At 38.3% G+C, this 12,405-nt stretch overlaps 1 protein-coding gene across 2 annotated transcripts in view; it reads left to right on the plus strand.

Annotated features, from left to right (window-relative positions):
* Positions 1-12,405, plus strand: part of FRMD3 (FERM domain containing 3) — a 256,004-nt gene that overhangs the window by 144,776 nt on the left and 98,823 nt on the right. The window lies entirely within an intron of this gene.

Here is a 12,405-nt window from a genome sequence, read left to right on the forward strand (position 1 = left end):
TAAGAAGTTAAACTTTTAAGAAATTTTAAGAAACCTTTTTTCTCCCAATATCAGTGATTGATGATTGGCCTCATTTTACAAATGATTTTCTGTCTGTTAATCATATGCATCCCTGTAATTTACTTACTTATAGATATCAACATTGTTTCTAATCTTTCCCTGTTATAAATTATGCTGCAGTAAACATGCCTATATGAATATTCTTACATCTTGTGCAAGTACATCTGTACCAGAAGTTCCTGGGAGTGGAGTTGTTGGATCAAAAAATGTACACACTTTATATTTCCTTGCGATAAATATCCATCCAAGAGCTTATAGTAATTTACTCCACTCATGTTACAGGAGAGTTGTTTCCCTGAAATCTTGTTGAAAATAGGTATGATCAAACTTATTTTTATGGTGACCTCAAGTTTGTCAAGGAAGAGAAATATTTAATTGAAAACCTAATTAATTGGACAGTTACTTAATTATAAATTTTAAAGTTGAGAAACTTCTTGAAGTCTTACTTCTCCTCTGAACTTAGGAGCTACTTTAAATTTTATTTTTAAATGAAGATATAGTAAAATTGACTTAATTTCGTAGTAAAGTGCTATGAATTTTAACGCACATATAGGCTTGTGTAACCACCACCACAGTCAGAATACAGCACACGTTACCCCCAAAACCTCCCTTGTGCCGTTCCTGTGTAGCCACACACTCTCCCCTCACCACCAACAACCACTGTCTGTTCTCTGTCAATGTAGTTTGTATCTTTTGGGAATGCCAGATATATTAAGTCATACAGCTTGTAATCTTTTGAAACTGGTTTCTTTATCTCAGCGTTAGTAAGTCTGAGATTCATCCAACCTGCTATGTTTATCAATATATGATAAACCATGAGAATAAAAGTTGGTCTTTGAAAAGGTCGAGAATGTTGATAAACTTCTAGCAATGCTGATGAGGAAAAAAAAGAGAAGACACAGATTACCAATATCAGGAACCAAAGAGGGGCTGTCACCACAGACCCCACAGAACAAGTCTAGGTACATAAGGCAGCTTAGATGAAATGGACCAAATCCTCAAAAACCACGAATTACCAAAACGCACCCAATATGAAATACATAACTTGAGTGATTTTACAATTTCTTAAGATACTAGGTTTAAAGCCTTCCAGAAAGGAAATCTTCAGCCCACTCACTGCCATTGTTGGGGCTGCCGGGACCCCCATCCGGTTTCTCAGGTCTTAACGAGGGGCTTCTCTTGGAGCTCCTAAGTCTGTGCTGATGCCCAGGTGTCTCTGAATTCTGTCCTGGGGACACCACAGGGGGAAATGTGGTGAACTTGACACTGGTTCACTGGTCCAGTGAATTCTTGTCGTCGTTTCCAATCTGCCTGCTACTACTTACGTTTCAGGGACCTGAAATAGCTGCTGCGCATGTTTGTCCAGGTTTTATAGCTGCATTCAATGAGAGGGTCAGGGTGGGGTGCAATTAATGCATCCTACCCGGAACTGAAACGTTAAAGTCAGCTTTTAATCATTCCTTGTCTATTAGGTAAAAATGCAGAAAAGCTGCATGATTTGCACGGAAAGTCCTGAGGGACCATCTTTCTCATTTCCCTCTTCCATCATTGCATAGCCATAGGGACAAATGCAGACTGAGCTGGTGACTTTTTTTCTTTCTTTCAAAAATACTCAGATAATAGATTGCCTGCAAACAAAGTGTTAAATGAAGTGCCTATTTTGAACGTTTGATTTTCAGAATCCTTGCTTTCCATGAGGAATGATGCTATGTAATACATACCGACCTTCTCACTTCAAACCTGTAGCTGTTAGCCTTGTCCGCATGACTGTGGAATGTAGCCCAATGTGTATACATGTAGAGGTACACATCGAAAGGGCAAAAAGTACATGTCCTATAGGATCTATGTAACCCTATAAATTATGTTAGCATCTAAAGGTTTTAAAAAGTTGCATGCTATGACTCAGAGGTATGGGAATGTAACATTATTTCCCTGTGATTGAATTCTACTTGTGAGCCTTTATTTATTTTGTGGGTGAAAAGTTTGATCTTGCCACTTCAGGGTAACTCAGGATCTGCCAGTTTAGAATTTGATCTCTTTCACCAAATTACTCAGTGAATTCATAATTTAAACATAGTCACTTGAAGGTGCATACCCTGTGTTGGAGTATTTCTTTCCTTCTTCCCCATCCCCGGAATGGCATCATGAGGCAGGGGACACTTACTTACCACCCATCATGGTGGCAAGGGTGATATCTCTCTTCCGCGCAGTCATCTGAGTCCCGAAGGACTCGTGTGTCTTATGTGATGTGGCCTTGGGTTGCTGGCATCCTTCCCCACTGTATCCTCTCTGGATGTAACTGATCCCCCCTGGCCTTTGAGTGGCATGTGCTGCTGAGATCTGTGGTTCCTGCCATGGTCTTGACCTGCAAGTCTATAGACTCTGCCCGTTTAGGGTCCTCACTCCATGTCTCGTTCACTGGTTGCCTCTCAGCACTTCTGGAGTCACCACTGAGACAGACAGAAACTGCTCAGCCTCTTCCATGCCACGCTTCAGCCTCAGGGAAACTTGGCACCCTTGGGGATCGAGTACAGTAGCCATATCTTGGCAGTTGTAACGCTGCAGTGAACATGGGGGTGCATGTGTCTTTTCCAGTTGGTGATGTTTTCTTTGGATAAATACCCAGAAGTGGAATTGCTGAATCATATAGTAGTTCTATTTTTAATTTTTTTGAGGAACCTGAATACTGTTTTCCATAAGGGCTGCATCGATTAACATTCTCACCAATAGAACACAACTCGGTACTTACAGAGTAAGCAGGCTCGCTCTCTGCTTAAACACACCATGCTGCCGTTTCTTCAGTGTGATCCAAAGTTCCAAACAGAACAGTTCCCCTAAACTACTCTGGAATTTCTTTGTCTCCCCAGCAGCTCACTCTGTTCAGCCAAGCCTAGAGTACTGAGGGCTGCTGAATTCCTTCTCAGAGCTCCAGAGAGCGTCTTAAACTTGGTTTTGTCCTCTCTGGATCTCCAAGCTCTCCACCTGCCTTCCTTCCCCACAACTAATAATGGTTTTTGCCCTTGGATAAGATTAATGTCCTAATACAGTAGCTTTTTTATACACAAGCAGTAACTGTTTGTCAAATGTAATGAAAAAGAAGTGCTATTATTTACAATAGCAATAACAAGAAAAGACATAAATTTCTTCTAAGTAAGTGTGTAAGATCAATATAAATATGACTGAAATTTTGCTGTGGAGTCACTGTAGAGTCGATAAAAAGCGCTCAATAAATAGAGACTTCTCATGTTTCTGGTTAATATTAATACAATCAATTTGTCACAAATTAATACATTCAATAATTTTTAAGTCAAAATTTCAGTGAGGTTCTCTATGGCGTTTAACAAATTGCTTCTAAGGCTCTTTTGCACAAGAAAATGCTCAAAACTAGCCAATAAATATGTAAACAAGAACAATGAACAATGATGGAGTCCTTGTTCTATTAGTTAGCAAATCAAGGCCTATGAGCTGCCGTAATTAAAAGAGGCCTCGTGATAGACTCATAGATTAATTATAGATTAATTAAGATAGACTCAGGGATAGGAAAAGAATCAGAACAGAAAAAAATCCCATTATTTATGGAAGTATGGATTATAGTAAAGATTGTATTTCATATCAGAGACAGATGATTCAAGGCGTAATTTTAGGGTTGCCTTTTCACTTGGGAAAAAAATAACATAAAACCGTACTTCACATCATACATGGGATTAATTCCAAATGAATTCAAAAGCCCAATATATTTAACAATCTATAGACATGTAGGTAATGTGAATGAAAAATATTGCCTGCCATATCAGTAAAACCACTGCCCCGATGGTGAGCCGGGGGAATTCAGGATGGGGACAAGCAGGCTGCTCACTGCTAAGTCCGCAGCCTCTGCAGCTGTCCCCAGCGGTGCCCCCTGAGGGGACTCAGGATGCGTAGCACAGGGTAGCTAAGGTGCAGATCAAAGAAACGATTTCAATGAGCCCAGACTCTTGCATCTTCCCATACATAGAAAAGCCGTAAATTCCTTAACTTGAGATGTCTGATTTTCTTTAATTAACAGCAGTCTGTTGATGTTCTGACTACCTGGTCTTTGTTTCAAAAACTCCTGTAAATCCTGCCTCTTTGGAGCAGTCTTTCAGAGCAATCTGAGAGGCAGCCTCCCGGGCTTTAGTCTTCAGAAACGTCCGTTGAATAAAACATAACTCAGTTTTTAGATTGTACATTTTTTTCAGTCGACAGTAAAAATTTAGGGATATTTATATTCATTTTTCAGTAATACATTTTTTTGGCCTTGTTAGAGAGTTATACACTAAGTGATTTGCTTTTAATGGATAATTGAAAAAAATTGTGATATTTCAGTCGCTGAGCATCAAAGCTAATCTTGTGCTCAATGGAAAAAATATAGAATGGAAGTTATAATTTTTGTCTCAATATGCTTAACTTTATGTTTATTCATTAATGAGCTATATGCATACATTATTATGATTAAAATGCTAGGTTAAAAATAATATATTTATTGAATGAAACTTGAATGAATAAAGTCAATTCTGTTTTTTTAAGAGATGATTCAGTGTGCAGTTCAGCCAACATATTCATTTAACAGAAAAATTTTTTAACCTTTTGATTCCTGCACCCATTTCTCCCATCCCCCACCTCTAGCAACCACCAGCCTGTTTTCTGTATCTATTCTTAGCTACTTTTTTTATATTCCACATTTAAGAGAGATCATATGACTTTCTCTAACTTATCACTTAGCATAATGCCCTTGAGGTCCATCCATGTTGTCTCAAGTGGCAAGAGTTCATTCTTTTTTAACGGCCAAATAATATTCCACGGTGTGGAATATATATACTTACACACACACACACACACACACAAACACACACACAACACACTTTCTTTATCCATTCATCCACTGATAAACACGTAGGTTGTTTTCATATCTTGGCATTGTAAATAGTGCTGCAGTGAACATGGGGGTGCATGTATCTTTTTGAGTTAGTGTTTTTGTTTTCTTTGGATAAATATCCAGCAGTGAAATTGCTGAATCATATAGTAGTTCTACTTTTAATTTTTTGAGGAACCTAAACACTGTTTTCCATAGTGGCTGCATCAAATAACATTCTCACCAACAGTGCACAAGGGTTCCCTTTTCTCCACATCCTTCCCAACACTTGCTGTTGTCTTTTTGGCTGTGAGGTGATATCTCATTGTGGTTTTGATTAACTTTTCCCTGGTGACTAGTGATATTGAGCATCTTTTCATGTGTCTGTTGGAATGCAGTTTGGTGCAGCCACTGTGGAAAACAGTGTGGAGATTCCTCAAAAGACTAGGAATAGACTTACCATATGACCCAGGAATCCCACTCCTGGGCTTGTATCCAGAAGGAAGTCTACTTCAAGATGACACCTGCACCCCAATGTTCATAGCAGCACTATTTACAATAGCCAAAACATGGAAACAGCCTAAATATCCATCAACAGGTGACTGGATAAAGAAGAGGTAGTATATTTATACAATGGAATACTACTCAGCCATAAAAACCGACAACATAATGCCATTTGCAGCAACATGGATGCTCCTAGAGAATGTCATTCTAAGTGAAGTAAGCCAGAAAGAGAAAGAAAAATACCATATGAGATCGCTCATATGTGGAATCTAAAAAAAAAAAAACCAAAAACAAACAAAAATAAAGCATAAATACAGGACAGAAATAGACTCATGGACAGAGAATACAGACTTGTGGTTACCAGAGCGGTAGAGGGTGGGAAGGGAGAGACTGGGATTTCAAAACTGTAGAATAGATAAACAAGATTACACTGTATAGCACAGGGAAATATTCACAAAATGTTATGATAAATCACAGAGAAAAAAATGTGACAATGAATGTGTATATGTCCATGAATGAGTGAAAAATTGTGCTGAACACTGGAATTTGACACAACATTGTAAAATGATTATAAATCAATAAAAAATGTTAAAAAAATAAAAAAAATACAAAAAAAAGAAAAAAGAAAAATGTCTACTCAGATTTTCTGCCCATTTTTTTAAGTGGGTTTTTTTTTTTTTGCTGTTGTTTTGTTTTGTTTTGCTATTGAGTTGTGTGAGTTCTTTATATATTTTGGATATTAACCCCTTATCAGATATATGATTTGCAGATATTTTCTTTCATTATGTAGATTGCCTTTTTATGTTGTTGATGGTTTGCTGGGCAGAATCTTTTTAGTTCAAGATAGTCCCACTTGTTTGTTTTTGCTTTTGTTGCTTTTCCTTTTGCCATCAGATTCAAAACATTATTGCCAAGACCTATTCAAGGAGCTTACATCCTATATTTTCTTCTAGGAGCTTTATGGTTCTACATTCAAGTCTTTAATCAATTTCAAGTTGATTTTTGTGTGTAATGTAAAATAGCGGTTTGGTTTCATTCTTTTGCATGTGTCAAGAGAATTCCCAGCATCACTTACTGAAGAGACTCCCTTTCCCACTTGTATATTCTTGGCTCCTTTGTCAAAACTGTGGACGGATGGGTTTATTTCTGGACTCTCTCTTCTGTTCCATTGATACATGGGTCTATTTTTATGTCAGTACCATACTTTTTAAATCATTACAGCTTTGTAATAGACTTTTTAAAAAGGGAGCATGATGCTTCCAGCTTTGCTCTTCTTTCTCAAGATTGTTTTGGCTATTTGGCTATTTCGAGGTTCCGTACAAATTTTAGGATTAATCATTTTCTGAGAAAAATGCCATTGGAATTTTGATAGGGATTACATTGAACCTAGAGATTGCTTTGGGTTACATGGGCATTTTAACAATATTAATTCTTTCAATCCTTGAGTACAAAATAGCTTTCCATTTAGTTGTGTCACCTTCGATTTCCCTAACGTCGTGTAGTTTACATTATACAGGCCTTTCATCTCCTTGGTTAAATTTATTCCTAGGTACTTTATTCTTTTTGATGTAATTGTAAATCGTATTGTTATCTTAATATCTGCTTCTGATAGTTTGTTATTAGTGTATAGAAATACAATAGATTTTTGTGTGTTGATTTTTGTGTCCTGCAATGTTACTGAATTTGTTCATTAGTTCTAACAGTTTTTTGATAGTCTCTTGGATTTGCTATATGTGGTATGATGTCAGCTGCAGAGAATGACAGTTGTACTTCTTCCTTTCCAATTTGGATGCCTTTTGTTTTTCTTGCCTAATTAGGGAGGTAGGACTTCCAATACTATGTTGAATAAAAGTGACGAGAGTGAGCATCTTCGTCTTGTTCCTGATCTTAGAGAAAACGCTTGTAGCTTTTCACTGTTGAGTATGTTAGCTGTGGGCTTGTCATAAGTGGCCTTTATTATGTTGAGATGTGTTCCCTTTTTACCCACTTGGTTGAGTTTTTATCATAAATGGATGTTGAATTTTGTCAAATCCTTTTCCTGCATTTATTGAGATGGTCACATAATTTTTATCCTTTATTTTGCTTATGTTGGTGTATCACATGAGAGGTATTTTTGTAACTGTGTAGCTAAACAGGGTTTCCTAAGGAAAACGTCAAACCCGGAAATAACAAAGCAAAGTACTAACAAAGTTGTACAAAAATCAAACATTTGTCCTAGAATAGTTGGTTTGCTCACTGCAAAGAGTAGATTCTCAGTAAATATTTGTTGAATGAATGACTATAATGTGAATTATAAACAAATTAAAATACGAGCAAAATAATGAGAACATTTGCCAAATATATAAAAAGTAGAAATATGCAGAATATATGAAGTGTGATGCTACAAACTCAAAGATAAATCACTCAGTAGAAAAATGTGAAAAAAAAACACATAGGAGTAAAAATAAATGACTGATAAACTCATAAACAGATGCTCAACATCATTAGTGACAAGGAAAATGCAAATTAAAATAAGATATTTTGTTTATTATACTAAGAAAATTATAAATATTGATGATATCCAGTTGATGAGGATAAGGGTAACACTTCTGGTGGGAGTGTATAAACTGGTAAAGCCATTAGAGAGGGAAATTTGGCTGTGTCTTTCAAGATTAAAAATGCCTGTGTCTTTTGATCGAACATCATTTCTATGAATCTACTGAAAGCAAAATTTATTCCAGCACAGGTATATATTATGCAAGGGTGTCCATTGTAGCATTGCTTATAACACTGAGAATTGGAAGCAGTAAAAAGCCTAACAATTTTGGCAAAGTTAAGTAAATTATGTGGAGTGCATGCAGTCATTTAAAGGAATGAGGCAGGCATATATTAACATAAAAAGTTTTATTAGCTATAATATTGTAGAGCTTAAAAAGCAAGTGAGATACCACGTAAGGAATGATCCATTTATATGAAAATAAAAAGATTATTTTATATGAATATGCAAGTGCACAGAAGAAGCGCTAAAAAGATGTATATTAACAGTGGTTGCCTCTGGGGAAGAGAATGAAGTAGACAGAAGTGAGGTCCTCACATTTTTATTACATACAATTATTTTTTATTCAGATCTTTTATAGTGAATGTATATTCTTATATCACTTGGTAATAAAAAAGAGAAAATAAACAAAAGGAAAGGAAGCTTTATGTAAAAGTCAAGAGGGAAATATAGAAAGGAAGAAAGGAATCAAAGTGCATTATGCATTAAGCATGTACCACAGAAATAGAGACCTGGATGAAAGAAAGCGCACTTAGTCTTCTAAAGAGTCTCTCTGCTTAAGCCTGGCTGGTGCCTGATGAGCCCAGCAGGGTGGTTAAGATCTTACTCTTGCTCTATGGATCAGGCACTGTGCTGCTGCCAGGCGCGGAGAAGGGATGGGGTTCTTGGAAATGCCCTCTGCATGCAGATCAGGGTGGGGAGGACCCGCATCCTCTGCATAACACATGGATTTGGCTCAGCCGTAAGAGCAACATTAAGTCAAATTGCTGGCTGTTGTCTTTGGTACTCCCTTCCCAAAGTTACCATGGCCTTCCATGGAAGCCTGAGATGGTGTGTAATTTGTGTCTCTGGGGATGTTTGTGAAACTTTGTGTTTAGGTAGCATTCCTTAGCTTTCCAGCACTCCTTGGGGCTCTAATGAATAGCTCCCTTGCTGCCAAATGATTTTGTCAGTAGGGAGCCTATCTTCCTCTGTAGCACAGACCAGAGAGTCCCAGGAGCATAGACTTTGCTCTGGTGTCAGAAACAGGAGGAGAACAGACACACGTCCCACACCCATTCATGGGGCCAGTTTGGATGCCTGATTCCCAAACCTGTTCTTTCAGTTAGTCCCTTTGCTGAGTGGATTAGTTCCTAAGGTTGCTATAACAAACCACCATACACTGGGTGGCTTAAAACAATAGACATTTATTCTGTCAGTTCTGGAGGCTGGAGTCTGAAATCAAGGCGTCAGCAGGGTCATGCTCCCTCTGAAGGCGCTTCCAGCCCTTGCTGGTTACTGGCCCTCCTTGGCATTCCTCTCTTGGCTTGTAGCTGCATCACTCCAGCCTCTGCCTCCATCTTTACATCGCCTTCTCTCCATGCTTCTGTGTGTCAGTGTCCAGGCTTCCCTCTCCTTTCTCTTATAAAGATATCAGTCATTGGAGTTAGGGCTCACTCTAACCCGGTATAACCTCATCTTAACTTAATTAGATCTTCAAAGACCCTGTTTCCAAAAAATGTCACATTCTGAGGTTTCAGGTGGATATGAAATTTGGGGGGACACTACCCAGCCCACTGCACTGAGCACCCCAATTTATACGTCCCACACCCTTCGGCATTTCTAGTTGCTTTTTGGGTGACCTTCATGCTTTTGTTTTGTGGCTTATTTTTTCTTCTTTGTGTATGTGGGTTTTTTGGTTTTTGTATTTTTTTGTTTGTTTTTGTTTTTTGCGTAACTTGATCTTACGCTTCTGACAGTAAAGCATCACACATTTTCCTTCTCCAAACACCTGTAGTGACAGTCACCCCATCTCTAGACCTATTGGGACAGGCTGTCCCATTGTCCTCATGCATATATCTAATGAGATCCCCAGTATTTAGAAGATTTCCTTCCTTGGTCCATGGCTAACTACAAGGCTGTGCATGTAATCTGTTCATAGTAAATGCTTGACTAGAATCACCATGTTCCTCTTAGGGTGCAGGCAGAAGAATTTAAACTGCCATGTTCTTTTAAAACAAAGCAAAACAGACACATTGTAACTGACTATACTTCAATAAAAATATTTTTAAAAATCTAAAAAATAAAATAAAAAATACCAGAATAAAACAAAACAAAACAAAAACAAAGCAAAACACACATGGCTGAACAAAACCTGTTGCATAAATCAAGTATACAACATTAAGTCCCCAACTGCTGTAATTTAGTTTTGGCTGATTTTGCTCTTTCCAATTTTCTTCTTTCCAAAGCTTCTTTCCAGCTTTGGGAGCAGGTTTCTTTTATTCTAGTCGTAGCTCAGTAGGTTTGGCCACGTATCTCTTTTTCTCCCAGGTTCTACTATTTCATCCAAAATTTCCTTTTTGGATCCTTCTCTCAGAAAGTCTATGCAGTTCGGGCCTATAAATAATTCCCACATTGTGCTCTTTATTTTCCAACATGGAAAGAAATGATGATAACAAAAGTAATGAATGACCAAAAAAACCTTAATTTATAATGCGCAATTCTAAATGGTGTGGACATTTGATAAACCACGGATTTCTAACTTTTAACCTGATCCTTATGGTGTGGTTCGTGGTGACGTTGATGTCATTTGATTGGGTACAATGGTGGGCTCCCTATGGGAAAGAGGGAGTGTGGCCGGAGTGGTGGAGAAAGCAGAGGAAAAGGAGCATCCTCCTGGAGAAGCCCTTATATTACCAGGGAGATACTTGTAGTGCTTCCTTCTTCCTCTGGATGCACCCACGTTGTTCCATAATAGGTCACATCATTCAAAACTACATGTGTGTTGGCAGCATAAGTGTCTGAGTGGAAACCGTAATAGACCAAGAGATTCCATGCTTGGCATATGGGTACTAGAGGGGATTCAAACGTGGGTCCACCAGATTAGGAAAGCTTTATTCATATCTATTTCCCTCTGCTTGGAAATGCGTTATTTTTGGATGCAATTTTATAGTAAAAAAAAGAAAATCTCAGCACCAAGTTACATAAATAGTTGCATCCGGCTGTTACAATTATCATTATTATTAATTGAATTACACCAACCAACATGACTCCTGAAGGGACAGTTAGTTACACATTGCAGCAAGCAGGCATCTTCAGTTCCATGTTCTCTTGCCTTCATTTGCATGTACTTCTGCTAACTTTTTTTTTTTGGCTGAAATTCTCAGTTCACTGCACCCTAGTCCCAGCCAGCAAAGTTCGTCTCTAGAAGCAGAACTTCCAAGTATCTCTTCATATATGCACCTATTTCAGTGAATCTCTCACCCTTTGAACTAGGATACAGGGTTTAGGTCAAGTTGAAGGGCTCTGCCTCATGCACGTGGGTTTCTTCTTCAACCTCTAGAATAATAATAACTCCTATGAGCTGATTACAGCCCATAGGCAGCCTGCTGGGTGCTCCTTACCACTAATTCATTTTATCCTCATCATGGTCTCTACATCAGGGGTCAGTAAACTATGGCCCCTGGGTGAAACCCCGTCTGCCATCTGGTTCTGTGCGGCTGCAAGCTGGAGATAGGTTTCATATTTTTAAATGATTGGGGAAAAAAAACAGTTAATATTTTATGACATAGGAAGAGTATATGAAATTCAGATTTCAGTGCTTTGTTGGAACACATCATGCCATTTGTTTATGTCTTTGTCTGTGGTTGCTTTCACGCTACAAGAGCTTCGGGGAGTAGTTGAGACAGCAACCTTGAGTCCACAGAGTAAACAATCTTTACTCTCTGGGCTTTTACAGAGAAATTATGCAGGTTCCTACTTGAGGTGGCTGGTTCCATGATTATCCTCATTTTACAGATGAAGAAATGGAAGCTGAGAGTTTTACGTTTGGCCAGAGCCATTTGTCCAAGGGGCGAACTTGGGATTAGACATGTTGGCTATCACAGTCCCTGTTAGAGCTTCTCCTGAGCAGCCAAGGCAGTTGGAGAATTCCAAGAACAAGTATTCCTGAGGTAGTGGCTTAGCCCTCCAGTCTCTCCTAAGAGTTCTTAAGTGTGACTTCACTCAGAGGTTGTGCCTGTGTGTGATTAAAGCATGAGAGAGAGCTGTAACTGGAGGAGGATGAATTAAATAAAAAATTTTTTTTAAATCCCTGCTTTGGAAGTAGAGGAGATACATTGCCAGTAACATCTTGGAGGCTGCTGTTTGTCATCTTAGGAAAGGAGAGATGGAGATCATCCCTGCTGTTAATGATAGTAACAGTTGTCGCTGAATGATACTCATCATTTCCAGCCAG

Source organism: Vicugna pacos, chromosome 4 (assembly GCF_048564905.1).
Source record: "Vicugna pacos chromosome 4, VicPac4, whole genome shotgun sequence".
NCBI lineage: Eukaryota > Metazoa > Chordata > Mammalia > Artiodactyla > Camelidae > Vicugna > Vicugna pacos.